Source organism: Dromiciops gliroides, chromosome 4 (genome assembly GCF_019393635.1).
Source record: "Dromiciops gliroides isolate mDroGli1 chromosome 4, mDroGli1.pri, whole genome shotgun sequence".
In the NCBI taxonomy this organism is placed as follows: Eukaryota; Metazoa; Chordata; class Mammalia; order Microbiotheria; family Microbiotheriidae; genus Dromiciops; species Dromiciops gliroides.
Window position 1 is genome coordinate 423,698,144 of NC_057864.1, and position 14,130 is coordinate 423,712,273.

The window sequence follows — 14,130 nt, forward strand, 5'->3', positions numbered from 1 at the left end:
TCCAACACTGCCTGTAGTTCACAATAGCCTCTCTCTCAACCACTTTTCTGCCTGTAAAACATGAATGATGGCAGACTCTCCTAGAAGTGTTATGAGAATAAATGATCATTTGCAATGCCCACTGAAATAATTACATCAAGGAGCAGCTAATAATAAGGGCACTGGACAAAGGGAGACAGAGACAGCCCTCATCAAAATGACTAATCCACTGACTATTTCCAGACAGATAAGTATGGAATATAAAAGGTCAAATGGAAACATGAGGTATGGGTGATGGAAGAGGAGGGAGTACACATGGCAAAAGAAAATAAAATTACTGATGAATGGTTAAGCTTTACAAAATAATTCTCCCATCCAATGTGACCCTGGAGACTTTGGTTGCACCATCAAGGAGAAAAGAACCTTTGAATACCAGGAGAGTCTGCTCACATGGCTCTATACCTGAGTAACTTCTCTGAACCTCATGTGTATAATGAAGAAGTTCATATCTATAGTACCTAAGTCATAGGGCTATGGTGAAGAGCAAATATTATTGTATACATGAAGTGTTTTGTTAATCCTAAAGCATTTTGCAACTGTTCATTGACATTTACAAGTGTCCATGATGGAGCAGAGACCCTAAGGAACTTGGAATTAGGAAAGAACCAGATTGGTGTTGTTGGGAAGTTCCAATGGGATTCTGAAATGAGATAGCACAAGTAAAGTACTTTGTAATCCTGAAGGAACTATATGAATATCAGTTTATATTCTTAAGGAGAGATGGCAATAATTGGACTATGTTCACAATCTTTTAAATTTAATTGTCATGGAGGCTAATCACTCCCTCCATTAAACATTTCTTTGTACTATAGGAAAAGATGTAATATTGGGTTGGGAAGATTATCAGTCCATTCTTCATAGTGAGAGAGGGAAAGGGGATATGTTTTCCCTTTATTGTCATGATTATTCTCATTTCAGTGGAAATGGACAATCTCATTGCTTTTCTTTACCCCAGATGTTAGGCAAGGCCAACCAGAAAAAAAAAAATCCACACTTAGATTCCTAAGACTAATGGCAGGCTAGTAGGTTAGGAAGTGTTCAATCTCTTCCCTGGAATACGACAAACTACCCCCATGGCCAGTGCTATGTATTTGTTTATTTTTTTTTCTGGAAAATTGCCCATATTCAAAAATCACTTTGCTCCAGGAAGATTCCCTTTCCTTACAGCTGATTCTTCTCCCTGCTATGGTTTATAACTAAGAATGAAACAAAGCCTTTTTACTGATTTGTACCTTAAATTATAATCAGTGGGTTTTCTTTCCATGATACAATCCAGAATAATAATAATGATAAATGAATGAATAACAATAAAATTATAACTAGCATTTGTATAATGCTTCAAATTTTTCTTTCTTTTTTTTTTTTGGTGAGGTAGTTGGGGTTAAGTGACTTGTCCAAGGTCATACAGCTAGTAAGTGTCAAGTATCTGAGGTTGGATTTGAACTCAGGTCCTCCTGACTCCAGGGCCAGTGCTCTATCCACTGCTCCACCTAGCTGCTCCTCAAGTTTTGCAAGGTGCATTAATGTCACCTCATATGATCCTCATAACAAACCCATGAAGTAGGTCCTATTATTATCTCCATTTACAAATGGAAAAAAAAAACTGAGGCAAATAGTGATTAAGTGACATTCAGGGTCATATAGCAAAATAAATAGTTGGGAAAGGATTTGCATTCAGGTCTTTTTTTTTTTAGTGAGGCAATTGGGGTTAAGTGACTTGCCCAGGGTCACACAGCTAGTAAGTGTTAAGTGTCTGAGGCCAGATTTGAACTCAGGTACTCCTGACTCCAGGGTCGGTGCTCTATCCACTGTGCCACCTAGCTGCCCCGCATTCAGGTCTTTTTGACTCTAAGTTTGGCATTCCAACCACTGTACTACCTAGCTGCCTCAGTATAATATAGAAAGAGTCAGACAAATATTAAAAGAACCTTAGTGGTTATTTATTCCAAATCTAGTCCCAGCACCAAAAATTGAAGCATGAATCATTTACAACATCCTTGACAGGTGTCCAACCAGCCACATCACACATGATTCTATTGGTGGAGACCCCACTATCTCAGAAGGTATGCCCTTGCTATTTTGGAAAGCTCTAATCTTGGAAAATTTACACTTCTATTGAACCTCTGTCTTTTTTTTTTTTCAGGCCAATGAGGGTTAAGTGACTTGCCTAGAGTCACATGGCTAGTAAGTTTCAAGTGTCTGAAGCCAGATCTGAACTCAGGTCCTCCTGAATCCAGGGCCAGTGCTTTATCCACCATGCCACCTAGCTTCCCTGAATCTCTGTCTTCCTATAACTTTCTACTCGGCTGATTCTTGTTTTCCTCACTGGAACTACACAAAATAAATCTAATCTGTCTACTGTGTGGTCATGTTTCAAATATTTGGAAACAAGAACCATGTTCTGTCCAAGTCTTTTCTTTTCCATGCTACACATTCTGAACTTGTTTAAGCAATCCTCACATGACATAGGCTCAGGTACCATCATTGTCCTTGTAACTCTCCTGGGGACTCTAGTTTATTACTCTTTCTCTTAAAATGTAACATCAACAAATGGATACATTTCCTGTGACATCTGAGCAACACAGCGAACAGTGGGACTCTCACTCTCTCCAACCATCCCTCCCTCAATCATTCATTCGATAAATTCAATAAAGTGAAGATTTATTGTGCCCCTGCCTACCATGTTCAAAGCACTTAGGAAAATACAAAGGCAAATACAGCATGGTCACTTCCCTCAAGGTCCAATATATTCCATTATAATTCAATTTTACGAATATGTCCTGCATCTAATTCTTTTGGAGCCTCCCACATAAAAGGCATTGTACTTCTATTAATACAGCTTGAAATCATGTTAAATTTTCCTACAATTTTGTTACATTTTTAGCTTGTAGTGATCTTGCAGTCTACCAAAATTTCCAAGCCTTTGTTCTCCCGCAAAATGGATATCTAGATATTTTTCTTTCTCCTGTCCTTTACTAGTGTAGTTGGTTTCTTGATCCAAACAGCAGAATTTTCTATTTTTGCCTATTAAATTTCTTCTTAAAACTAGCCCATAACATTTCCTATTGTGATTCTGTCATGCAACATGCTAGCCATACCCCCTAACTTTGTGCCATCCTCAAATTACAGAAGCATGCCAGCTAAGCCTCCACTCAAGCTGTCAATAAAAGAGGTTTTGGTGATGCTTATATTTTCTCAGTAAACGCTGAAATCACAATATGTCTCATGAAAAGAAGATGACTGCTTCCTTGAGACAGCACAAACAAAACAATTAGGATTTGTAAATTAATAAGGAGTCAGGACTTGGGATAGGGTAGGGGAGAGGAGAAGGCTTTCCATTAATGCAAAGTGTTACCAAAAGTGCTATTAAGTTTATTTATTTAACTATGAATTGAGAATAAAAACTTCTTGAGACCTAAGGCCATTTCCCTTTTTAATTCGAATCTTCAGAGATTAGTATATAATTGGTACATAGAAATAACAATAATGTATTATAATTAATTCATATTTTATGCTGACTTGCTCATGAATATCTTGTACCCCCACCCAATAAAATATAAGCTCCTTGAGGAAAGAAATTGTTAAAAACAATTTTTCTTTGCATCCCTAGATGCTAAAGTATTTTACTTGCTGTAATATAAGCTCCCTGAGGTTAAGCACCCATGTAGTACAGTGGACAGAGTGTTGCCTCTGGAGTCAGGAAAACCTGAGTTCAAAGCCAACCTCAAATATTTACCAGCTGTGTGGCCTCAAGCAAGTTACTTAACCTTGGTTTGACCCAATCTCCTTAATGGTAAAATAAGAATAATAACAGCATCCACCTCCCAGTGTTATTGTGAGGATCAAATGAGATAAAAATTGTAAAATTCTTAGCACAATGCCAGGTACTTATTAGGTGCTATAGAAATGTTTCTTCTTCTTCTTCTTCTTCTTCTTCTTCTTCTTCTTCTTCTTCTTCTTCTTCCTCTTCCTCTTCTTCTTCCTCCTCTTCTTCTTCTTCTTCTTCTTCCTCTTCCTCTTCTTCTTCTTCCTCTTCTTCTTCTTCCTCTTCTTCTTCTTCCTCTTCTTCTTCTTCCTCTTCTTCTTCTTCCTCTTCTTCTTCTTCCTCTTCTTCTTCCTTCTTCCTCTTCCTCTTCCTCTTCTTCCTTCTTCCTCTTCATCATCATCATCAGTATATTCATATCCCCTGTACCCAGCATAGTCTGGAATATGTGTGTTCAATCATGTTCAACTCTTAATTACCCCATTTGGGGTTTCCTTGGAAGAGATATGGAAATGTTTTGCCATTTCTTTCTCTGGCTCATTTTCTAGATGAAACTAAGGCAAGCAAAATTAAGTGGTTTTTGCAAGGTTACAAGGCTAGTAAGTGTCTGAGACAAGATTTGAACTCAGGAAAAAGAGTCTTCCTGACTCTAGGCTCATTATTCTATCTACTGCACTACCTAGCTGCTCTGTCCTGGAATGTATTAGACATAAAATAGTTGCTTAATAAATTTTAGTTAACTAGAAATATATTCTTAGATCTGTCTGAGTGTTAGTAAACAATGGTGTGTAGGTATACACACATATGTGTGTATATATACATATATAATATCTGTTCTGAGTATTAGTAAATCTGAGTACTAGTAAATATATGCATATTTACTAATACACATATATACATATATAATATCTGTTCTGAGTATTAGTAAATATATATGTATATATATATTTACTAATACACAGATCAGATATATATTTGCTTTATATTTATATCAACCATATACAAGTATATCAAATCTATACACATATATTTTATAAATACATACACATATACATGCATGTATATACACATGCATACATGTACATTCACATATATTTCACTGGTACTTGCCAGCCTAAGGCTGGTAGTATCTGGGACTATTGAGAAAAGTTGCAAAAATGGGTTCTAGGAATATGTGTACATATGGGGTGTATCCAGGCACACTCTCATGGTCTAGTTCTTCTACCATAATAGGACATTCAGCGTCCTGGGTACTCACAGACCCAGGACTCTCTATGACTACTCCAATCTGTCTTTGTGTTTTTGTCTGTCTGTCTCTGTTTCTGTCTCTCTTCTTCTCTCTTTCTCATTGTTATGCTTGTTCCAGTATCAATCAATTGTGATAGGCAGAGTCCAATTTCTGTCCTCATAGGGCAAATATTCTGCCTCCTTCTTACTGTACCCCAGAGACCCAGTCCTTGTGGGACTCCATTTAAATATAACCAGGACAAGGAAAAAATATATTGTTTTACCCCTTTTACTCTGCTGGCCATTTTTTGTTTGTTTTTCCCCCTGAGGTTCAGTCCAGAATATATGACTTTGACATTCTGGATGCTATGTCCAAAGAAGGCAAAAAAGTGACGAGTATTACATTTCTTTTTTTGGGGGGTGGGGGGGAGGCAATGAGGGTTAAGTGACTTGCCCAGGGTACGCAGCTAGTAAGTATGAAGTGTCTGAGGTCAGATGTGAACTCAGTTCCTTCTGAATCCAGGGCTAGTGCTTTATCCATTGGGTCACCTCTACATTTAAAAAATAGATGCATCTCAAGTCATCAGTATTTAACCCCCACCACCTACCCATAAGAAAAAGTCTGTTTGGAAAGGTACTTATTTTAATGAAAAAGATAAGGGCAAGATGGTACTTCTGGTTTTAAGGGAAGAAGAGTATGATTAAAAGAAGCATTTTTAAAGTAAAATTTAGGTCTTCATTTAAAAAAATTAAATGCAGTTAAATTTTAGTTTCTTTAATTTGATGAATTATAATAACACCCTTTATGGTTGAATATTCCATAAAGGTTTGCCTTTAAAAAATTTTCAGGGAAAGTATTCCAGTGAAATATTCTGTCAATGACTGTGGGGCCAGGGGCACATTGACCTTGTCTTGCATTCCCTGAAAAACTGTTTTTTTCCATTAGGGACAGGAATGGCAAGAATGCCCTTAAGAATATATATAGTATAGAATAGCAGAATAAAATTATTCACTTTAGTAACTTCACAGTTTTTGCTACTCAGCAATGAACTTGAGCCCCAGTTAGTGACTAGTTAAATTAAATTCTTATGCATTTTTGCTTTTAATCTAAAGCAATACCCTCTTTGTATTGCTAAAAGGCATATTCTACATTATCCTTAATTATGAAATATTTTATGATGAATCTATGATATCTATGAATATTTCTGAATATATTCCCTGTGAATATCTTTAAGAAGCCAGAAGCCATTATGGTCAAGAGGACAGAGCATGAAGGTTAGATTCACCAAACTATAGTCACACATTTTAATACAGAATTTGCATTGTAAGCCAAATTTTGATTGGTTTTCATAGGGAATTTGCTTACATAAAGCCCTGCAGAATTGTCCATGTGACATCTGATTGCTAAAACAACTTGGAGACAGTCAAAAGCCATTATCTGTTCCATGAAGAATGGGGACCACCCTCAGTGAAATCACAAATCCTGCTGACAGTTTTGGATGCAAAGCCTCTTCAGCAGCAATATGGAGCATGTGGGCAAAACTCAGTCGACTCCAGCTGTTGTACTTTTGTCACTGATACAGCAAGTGAATGCTAATAAGCATCTATTTGTTGTCACTAAATGCACTGTGCAAAGGCTGGTAATGAAACAGCAGCAGTAAGATAGAATTCTCTAAATGGTCTCTCTTGTTTTTATTTTTTTATTTTTTTATTTTTTAGGCAATGGGGGTTAAGTGACTTGCCCACGGTCACACAGCTAGTAAGTGTCAAGTGTCTGAGGCCGGATTTGAACTCAGGTACTCCTGAATCCAGGGCCCGTGCTTTAACCACTGCGCCATCTAGCTGCCCCATCTTGTTTTTTTTTTTTTGATATAGTATTAAGTCTTAGTGGGGCGTTCTTTTAAATGTATATTGATCTAATTTGACTAACATTTGTTAAGTACCTACTGGTGTTCAGAGTACAGAGTCCCATGCTAATTCTGGGGAAAAGCAAATCTTCAGTTTAGAATTTGATAGTTGCCCAGATGGAGCTTATAGTATATAGTATGGTCTAGGTCATGGAACCAGAATATCAGATTTAGAAGAAACCTACCAAAATCATTTAGTCCTATCAGTATTTCAACAAGAATCACTGTCTTCCCTCTGAGACTGTCTTCAATTTACACTGTATTTACCTTGTTTATACATGGTATTTAGCATAGGGTCTAGCAATTGATATTGGTACACCTTGGACCCCAAGGATAGATCTGTTTCTTTCAAGTTGCAGGAGTTGGGAGATGAAGCATTTTTTTTTTGAGGAACATCAAAGAGATCAGTGTCATTGGAACACAGAGAACATGAGAGGGAATGAGGTATAAGAAGACTTGAAAGGTAGGAAGGATTCTGGTTATGAAGGACTTTAAAAGCCAACCAAAATATTTTATATTTGACATACATTGATCAATGCATTTGACAAGTGCAGCCTAAAATGCTATGTTGCATGAAAGAAGCAAGGTCCTTATTGACAAGATAATCAAGAATGGCTTCATTGACTTATTGGCATTTCAAGTGGGCCTTTAAAAGATAAGTAGAAATTCAGCAGGCAGAGAAATGGTAGGAGGATTTTCCAAGCATAGAGAATATCACGGGCAAGAAGATGGAATTTTAAAAAATGTGCCAAGTACATGGACATTGAGTAGTGTATTTTGTCTGTTGTATATAGTATATGGAGAAATATTATATAAATTTGGAAAAAAAGTATGGTGACAGATAATGGAAGCCCTTGAATGACAAGCAGGAGTTTGAACTTTATTTTGTAGGCAGTAGAGAGCCATGAAGATGTTTTGCTAAAGGATAGGAAGGAACAGCTCTATACATAAAAACATAATGGATGGCAGAGTCCAAAAAAATTTTGTCAAGTAGGGACATCAGGTTAAATGCAGTGAGATGAAATTTAATGGGGCTACAAGTAAAGTCTTACAATCTTATTTTTTAAATAATCTTCATATTTATTAGATCAGGAAAATGTGGCTAGAGAGAGGTCATATAGAAATATGTATGGGCTTTTAGTGAAACACAACCTTAATTTGAATTAACCATATGATATGACAGTGAAAAAAACAGATGCTGTTGTAGGGTCCGTTATGACAAACACAGTACCCCAAGATAGGAAAATGATAGTGCCATTGAAATGTACTCTTGTTAGATCATATATGGAGAAATTATCCACTTTCATTAAGCTCAACTCATAAATTTACTCCAATCAGTTATTACTAAGCAGCTATATTTTCTGACACTGTAGTAGGCATTGGATTGACGACAAAGAAAGAAAGAGTCCCTACTATCTATGAGTGTACATTTTATCTGAGAAGACAACATATAGGTGTGAATATATACAGAAAATCCATGCAATAATCATGAGGAAATTATGGGGGTGAAGGAACTATAAATTTTGGAGGTTAGAGATTGTTTCATGCAAAAGGTAGAGTTTGAGCTTATTCTTAAGGAGACTAGTGATTCTGAGAAGTAAAGGTGAAAAGGGAGCCCATTCCAGACAAAGAGGACTAGCCAATGCAAAAGCATAGAGATTAGAGATGGAACATCATGTGTGAGGAACAGTGATGTTGGTTTTGATGGGCCATAAATGTATATGAAAGGGGAATAATATATAATAGCCTTGGAAATTTGGATTGAGGATGGGTGATGGAGGGCATTAAATGCCAAACAGCAGAGCTGATATTTAATCCTTGAGGTAATAGGGAGCCAGTGAAGTTTGAATAGCGAATTGACATGATCAGATCTTGATTCTATGCAAATTGCTGATAACTATGCGGAGGATGGATGGGAAAGGGAAAAAAGCCTATAGCCTAGAGACCAAATTAGAAGTTATTGAAATGTTTTAGGCAGATGTGATTGCTTCTATTAGGATGATAACCTTATGGATAGATGAACTGCTGAGAAATATTGAGGTAGAAATAAAGAGATTTGAGAACTGCTTAGATTTGTGAGGAAAGTAAGAATGATTTGATAACACCAAAGTTATGAACCTGGGTGACGAGAAGGATAGTGGTGCCCTCAACAGAAATAGAGAAGTTTAGAAGAGAGGAAGATTTGGGTTAAATAAAGATCATCAGTTCTATTCTAGACATGTTGACTTTGAAGTTTCTATGGACCGTGCATTTTAAGTGTTCAATAGGCATTTGGTAACTTGCAAATAGAACTCAGGAGAGAGAGAGAGAGAGAGAGAGAGAGAGAGAGAGAGAGAGAGAGAGAGAGAGAGAGAGAGACAGAGAGACAGAGAGACAGAGACAGAGACAGAGACAGAGACAGAGACAGAGAAGCAGATAGACAGACAGACAAAGAGGCAGAGAGAGAAACAGGTACACAGAGAGAGAGACAGAGACAGAGATGCAGAGAGACACTGACACACAGACACACAAACACACACACACAGACAGAAACAGAGAGGCATAGAAAGATGGCAAAGGAAAAAGCCACACAGAGAGACAGAGAAAGACAGATAGAGACACACACAGCAAGAGATACAGAGACAGACAAAGAAAGAGACGGAGACAGAGTCAAAGAAAACTAGAGAGACAGAGACAGGGACTAGGGCTAAATTTATTAATCTTAGTATCATATGCATATATATGTTTATTGAAATTACAGGAGCTGATGTGATCACAAGATAGAGACCAAATAGAAGAGAAAAAAGGGCCCCATATAAAGTCCTATGGTATACTCACAGTTAGGGGACATGATGTGGATCATCATCTATTAAAGCAGCTGGAGAAGTCAGCCAAGTAGGAGGGGAGCTAAAAGAGAGCAATGACATGAAAGTATAAAGAGGAGAGAGCATTAAGGAGGAAATTTTCAACAGTGATAAATATCACAGGTCAGGAAGGGTAAAGATTGAGGAAAGACCATCCAATTTGGCATTTAAGAGATTATAGGCAACTATGGGGAAAGCAGTTTCCATTTAGTGATGAGACTGGAAGCCAGATTGCAAAGGGTTGATAAGTGAGTGAAAGGAATAAAAGTAGATGGAAGAAAAACTCAAGGAATCAAAGAAATTCAGTTAACCAGAATATCAAACTAATCAACACATCCTATTCCCTATTTATTGTATATAATTCTATTCCTATGAGCAATAATTTCTTCCTAACGATGTGACAAAGTCAAGTTAGCATTGCCAAACAGACTAAATTGGTGGGGGTTAGGAGATGGTGATGGTGGTTCATCCAGTCATTTTATCTAGTCTTTAATTGGATGATCACTTATTAAGTACAACCTATGTACAAAGATTGTACTATGCTATGCTATCAACTGGTAGAGATATTGAAAAAAATAAGACATTTCCTTATTTCTTCTTTAAAGAAGCTTACAATACAGTTAGGAGAAATGACTTGCATTTAAATAAATATAATAATTTCAAATGCAACTAGGTGATGTGGTGGATAGAACACTGGTCTTGGAATCAGGAAGACTCATCTTCATGAGTTCAATTCTGGTCTCAGACATTTACTAGCTGTGTGACCCTGGACAAGTCACTTAACCCTGTTTGCCTCAACTTCCTCACCTCTAAAATGAGATGAAGGAAATGGCAAACCACTTCAGTATCTTTGCGAAGAAAACCCCAAACAGGGTCACGAAGAGTCGGACATAACTGAAAGAGACTGAACAACAAAAATAAATTAGAGTATGAAAAGCTCATTGGAATATAAAGCGCTAGATACCATATAAAAATTAGGGACATTGATCATTTATTTGAAATACTTATGTAGCAAAAGTAGTCTCTCCACCTTCCTGCCTCTATGAAGCATGGGGGGATCATTGTGGTTTGAAAAGAGGCAGAAGAGACATCTATAGTTTCCAGAGCCTCTTCTCGCACTCTTTTTCAAAGAGACCTTTATTTCTTCCAGTAGAGAAAGAAGAAATTTGGGACCAGATGGTTTGACCACTCTTCTCTCCTCAGAGAAAGTTGATACAGATCTAGAATTATAGCTATCTCTTCTTTTAAACAACATTTGTCTAGAGAATGAGGTTTTCAGGTTCAATCTAACTTTTGATAGCTATTAATTATTTGGGAAGAAGAGGACCCCAAGCTTTATATCTCAGATTTGACTCTTCCCATCAAATACCAGTTTCACAATGGACACACAGATAACATTTAGCCAAGAAACCCAATTATCCAAAACAAGTAGCATAACAACAATCAGATAAGTTATACATATATGAGAATATATATCAAGCAATACAGTGAAGGACCTCTCCCATTGGGAGCAAGAAAACTATGCTCAACTAAGAGAATCTTAGATTTTCCCTAAAGGAAAGATTTCCAAAGATTCTAATGTATGGGATAGGGGATAGGGAAGTTGGGGGTAGGGAAATGTGGAGATTATCATTTCTTCTCATGGCAATTTCTTCCAGAGTCTTTTCCTTCAGCCACCTGAACTGTAATTGGCATTGTTCATCTTCTCTCTCAAAGATGAAACCCAGAAACATCTAAAGCACAAAAAAATCTAGAACCTAAAGAAAGGGACCCTGAAGATGACTAAAGAGTTCTCTTTTGCTTTCACTGACTCTGCCCCACCCCTGACAGAGGAATAGGGTGTTACTCTCTCCCATTTTTTTGTGGGGTAACGGGGGTCAAGTGACTTGCCCAAGGTCACACAGCTAGTAAGAGTCAAGTGTCTGAGGCCATATTGGAACTCAGGTCTTCCTGAATCCAGGGAAGGTGCTTTATCTACTGTGCCACCTAGCTGCTCCATTCTCCCCCATTTTCAAAAAAGAATAGACTTTGGAACTGGGATTACACTTAAATGGATGTCTGACCTCACAGATTTAGGAATTTGCCTACAATAGTGCAGATTGCAATCCATCCAATGGCTGCTAATCCTGGGTTACTCTTCTCCATGCCCATTCAAAAGTTCACCCCCAGGGAATCCAATCAACATGTTAGAAGGCTCTCCTCTGGACATTCTGAAAGTCCTGGTTGGGCACTCTATTTACTTTCCATCCTTGGCTCTTGTCACCTTACCAATTCATTTTCTCTTTCTATCATACAATTCCTCAATGACAATTCCTTATTGGTTGTAGGTTACAACCCACATTTATATCTACAATATGTTTCTCCATTGCCCCCTTCGATGCTCTTCTTTAGTTCTAGGTAGGCAGACACCATATCTCACTGTCTTACAGTACAGAAGTGTTATCATTTATATCAATTTAGAGAAAAATAGTGTAGAAATATTACAAAAAGCAAAGAATTTATAGTCAGAAGACTTAGGCTACAGTCCCAAATGTGCCACTTACCAACTCTGACCTTGAACAAACACAACCTGTTATTTCATCTGCAATAAAAGACTAATAAAACTGGCTCTGCTTTTCTAAGGATAAAATGCATAACTCTTATGTCTTGAGCTAGAAAGGACATCAGAGGCCATCAAGCCAAAGGCCCTCATTTGATAGATGAGGAAACTGAGGCCCAGAGACATTAAGTTATTCGACCTTTGAATCCAAGTTGTCTGAGTCCACAGTCAGTACTATTTCTACTATAAAACTCTGACTCCATAGACTGTGGAAAGTGTTTTGAAAATGTGTTAATCTATTCTGTAACTTGAGGCAGGAACTTGTATTTTAAAAATAGAAGTCTAATCAATAATATCTGATTCATCAATAAAAAAGATTTAATAAGAAGAGTGAAGAGAAATATGATACTGACCTATTTATATTGCTTTAAAATTATGACTTTTTTAAACTTATTTTTTAAAGTAGTATTATGTAATTCTCACTAAAGTCCTACTCAGAGAACTACAAGATGTCAGAGATAGAAGACCTAAAAGGTCACCTAGCCTAATATATATTTGACCCAGAATACCTTCTAAAATAGTATCACCTACTACTCATCCAAGTGAGGAGGAATCTATTATTTCTAAGGGAAGTCCATTCAACTTTTGGATAGCTTTACTTGTTAAGATATTTTCTTTTGGTTTTTGTTTGTTAGTTTGTTTGTTTTTCCTTATATTGAGCCTGAATTTCTCTCTTTGTAACTTCCAACCAATTCTTCTAGTTCTGACCTCTGGAGTCAAGCAGAATGGTTCTAATCCTCATTTCATATGAATGAGTTGAAGACAGCTATCCTGTTCTTCTTCAGTCTTCTTTTATTCAGACTAAGAATGCCCATTTTCTACATGGGCACATGTACACAAGGAAGCAGAAACAAAATATTTTCAAAGTAATTTATTTTTTAGTGAGGCAATTGGGTTTAAGTGACTTGCCCAGGGTCACACATCTAGTAAGTGTTAAGTGTCTGAGGCCGGATTTGAACTCAGGTACTCCTGACTCCAGGGCCGGTGCTCTATCCACTGTGCCACCGAGCTGCCCCTTTCAAAGTAATTTATAAGAAAAGTAGTGTTGACAACTGGGGGAGAGACAAAACAGAGGAAAGAGAACCTTCCTAGGCATAGGCACAGTCTGTGAAAACGCAGAGTTGGGACTTAGATGGTCAGATGTAAGGGGGAGGTAAAGTTTCTTGTCCTATTCCAATTAGCATAAATCTAAAAGGCCCAGACTTCTTCCCTTTTTTTTTTATTTTTTATTTTTTTTAGTGAGGCAATTGGGGTTAAGTGAGTTGCCCAGCGTCACACAGCTAGTAAGTGTTAAGTGTCTGAGGCCGGATTTGAATTTAGGCACTCCTGACTCCAGGGCCAGCTCTCTATACACTGCACCATCTAGCTGCCCCAGGCCAGGACTTCTTGATGACTGAATCAACAAATCAATTAAAGGTACAAACTAGGTGAAATTAAGTCCTTAATCAATTTGGGCAGAGTGAAAGTATATTGTGTATTGAATGAAAGCAGATGATACCATTCATATAACATTTTGTGATATGTTGAAAAGAATAAGTACATCTTGTAGGGACATTTATGAAACAGAAAGTCATTCTAGGAATGCAATCATTTCAGCAGGGAAATAGTCGAACTTTAGGAGCTTTTAAGCTCAGAAGTACCTTGAATAGGCAGACCTTTGTGCCATAAAGAACAGTAAGGGGTTGGAAGAGAGCTCAGAGGGATTGTTGCACTCCCCTTTCCCCTAAAAATGTGATATGTGATGATGTTGTG